At 43.8% G+C, this 3336-nt stretch overlaps 1 pseudogene; it reads left to right on the top strand.

The window, feature by feature from the left end:
* Positions 1-943: 943 nt before the first annotated feature.
* On the top strand, positions 944-2621 carry LOC138481520 (protein disulfide-isomerase pseudogene; annotated as a pseudogene).
* Positions 2622-3336: the final 715 nt, after the last annotated feature.

Below are 3336 nucleotides of genomic sequence, written 5' to 3'. Positions count from 1 at the left end.
AAAATCTCAGGATTCAATGGTATGTATATATTTTGGAAAATCATCCTTCTATCACTCATGATGAATCCTGGTGCCTCTTCCACCGCGATACCAGATGCTGGTCCAGGTTCAATGACAACCTGTGCTTCTGAATTCTTGAAGATCCCTCCAAATATCATCATCATTAACCATATCATCGGTATCATCTTCAATGCTGATCGCTTTGCAGTTTTGGTCTTCACCCTTCTTTGGGGCTTTCCCGGAATCCGTCCACGTGGGCTCCAGGACTCCATCGTCTCCCGTGGGCTCTGATCCCGGAACCTCCGACCAAATAATGTTAATTTTCTAAATCAAATAGAAAATAAACAAATTAAGTACATAGCACAATACTAACTTCACCCTTTTGCCAAAAATAAAACATGCTTGGTAAAAATACTTCGTTTTTTTTTTTTTTTCCTGAAATTAAACACAAGTTAAAAGAAAACAAGCACATATAAAACAGCATTCAATATTTAATACATTTTCTCTCTGCACACCAACCATGAGCTTCCATTATATATTTTTATTTATTTATTTATTTTATATTATATATTTTTACATATATTACAGTGTTTATGTGCCATTATAACAATCAACTTTTTAAGTTCTTTGTCACTGCCTCCTGATTGTACCCATTTATTTTCTCTTTTTGTGTTCAAGGGACTTTATCTGTTTCTACATGCTCAGGCTGCCTGATCTCATGTCTGGGATGGCATGGTTTGATTTGATTTACATGGACAAACTGCTCTATTGCCGTTTCACCTTCATTTTTCAAAATTTTATAAACTACAGGAGAGACCTTATCTATAATTCGAAATGGCCCCTGCCAGGCTGCTAGAAATTTAGAATTTTTCTGTTTACTTTTTCCAAAATGAAACTTGTACACCTGATCCCCTACACTGTATTCCTTTACTGATGTCAGCAGGGGCCGGTGTACTGCCACGTCCGGGCGCGAGCGACTCCAGGCCTGCACCAGGACCCGAGCAGCGCAAGTGGCCCGTTGCTCACTTCAACCCCTTTCTAGTCTCCGAACTCGCAGCTGTCATGGCCCGGCTCCTAGTGCCCACCCTCGCGTGCCTCTTCCTGGGCCTGCTGGTGCTGGCAGATATCCCGGAGGAGGAAGATGTACTAGTGTTGACCAAGGCCAACTTCCCCGAGGCGTTGCAGAAGTATACCGCGGGCTTGCTGGTGGAGTTTTATGCTCCTTGGTGTGGTCATTGTAAGGCACTTGCCCCAGAATATGCCAAGGCTGCTGCGGCACTGAAGGCAGAGGACTCGGATATCAGGTTGGCCAAGGTAGATGCCACAGAGGAGTCTGATTTGGCTCAGCAGTTTGGGGTTCGAGGATATCCAACAATAAGGTTCTTCAAGAATGGAGATGACTCATCAGCCAAGGAGTACTCTGCTGGCCGGGAAGCAGCCAACTTTGTGAATTGGCTAAAGAAGCGCACTGGCCCAGCTGCCTTAACTCTGGAGGACGAAGCAGCAGCTGAAAAGTTTGTGTCCTCACAGGATGTTGTAATGATTGGTTTTATTAAGGACTTGGAGTCCGATTTGGCCAAGACGTTCCTTCAAGCGGCAGATGCAGTGGATGATATTCCATGTGCAATTGCTTCCAGTGATGCTGTATTTGCCAAATACCAGATTGAGAAAGATGTACTTGTGCTCTTTAAGAAGTTTGATGAAGGGCGAAACACCTTTGACGAAGAAATCAGCAAGGAGAACATCATCAACTTTATCAAGTCCAACCAGATGCCGTTGGTTATCGAGTTCACTGAGCAGACTGCCCCCAAAATCTTCGGCGGAGAAATAAAGACCCACATTTTACTGTTCCTGCCGAAGAGTGTGACAGATTATGAAGGCAAACTCGAAAACTTCAAGAAAGCTGCAGGGCACTTCAAAGGAAAGATCCTCTTCATCTTCATCGACAGTGACCACAACGATAACCAGCGCATTCTTGAGATCTTTGGCCTCAAGAAGGAGGAATGCCCATCCATGCGCTTAATTACTCTCGAGGAGGAGATGACCAAGTACAAGCCAGAGTCTGATGATCTGAGCACTGACAAGATAAAGGAGTTCTGTGACCAGTTCCTAGAGAGCAAAGTGAAGCCACACCTGATGAGCCAGGAGGTTTCCGATGATTGGGATAAGAACCCTGTCAAAGTGCTCGTCGGCAAAAACTTTGAGGAAGTGGTTTTTGATGCAGCCAAGAATGTGTTCGTTGAATTCTATGCTCCATGGTGTGGCCACTGCAAGCAGATTGCGCCGATCTGGGATAAACTGGGCGAGAAGTACAAGGACCATGAGAACATTGTGATTGCCAAGATGGACTCGACAACCAATGAAATTGAGGCCGTAAAAATCCACAGCTTTCCAACGCTCAAGTTCTTTCCAGCCGGAGAAGAGCACAAGGTCGTTGATTACAACGGGGAGCGAACCCTGGAAGGCTTCACCAAGTTCTTGGAAAGTGGAGGACAGGATGGAGCGGCTGCTGACGATGATGATCTTGAAGACTTGGAAGAGGCCGATGAGCCTGATCTAGAAGACGAGGATGATGACCAACACATTCACAAAGATGAGCTGTAAAGCAACATTCAGCCAACGCACCATAAATATGTACGGTATTTTGTGGAGATTTGGGGCCTGACGGTATTTTCTTACCGCCGAAAAATAAATTAGCAACAATCACTCCTTGTATTCAGATTGGGCCATGTACAACAATAATACAGTGGACATGCATTATTTCAGCACCCAGACATGCATATTTGGTATGCGTGGTTGGTATGCGTGGTTGGTGGTATTTTGGTGAGCATAATTCCCTTGTTTTATTTGTGGCCCCAATGTCCAGGATCCCTTATCTTTGCTTAGATTTTTCGTGTAATCACTAGAGAGACCTCAGGCCTACATTTCAGGAATACCACATTTTCAGTGTTAGTGTTAGTGTGCCACCATGGGCGATCTCACTGACTTATTTACGACAGAGAGCTATATGTGGTAATTTTGTGGTAATTTCCTCTACCTTATATACGGTAGGGAACTATGTCCAGAGAGTCTCTCTTCCCGTTGGCTCATGTACCTCCAACGAGCTATGCTACAAACAGTCACTCACAACTGTCCATACTGAATATGATCATGCACACATCTGTCTTAAAATGACAATTGCACTGTTTAAAAATCTCCCCACATCATCAGCACTGTATTGGTAAATATAAAACACACCACCCGTCTGCTTTCAAATATTTTTCTGTATTATAAAAGTTGCATTTAAACACGATCTCACTCTTTACAGAAATAAATAAAATAGCACAGTAACAGCAT

Source organism: Ambystoma mexicanum, chromosome 5p (assembly GCF_040938575.1).
Source record: "Ambystoma mexicanum isolate Mex_15411 chromosome 5p, UKY_AmexF1_1, whole genome shotgun sequence".
Taxonomy (NCBI): Eukaryota; Metazoa; Chordata; class Amphibia; order Caudata; family Ambystomatidae; genus Ambystoma; species Ambystoma mexicanum.
Note: the sequence above shows the minus strand (reverse complement) of the source record. Positions and strands in the feature narration are given on the sequence as shown.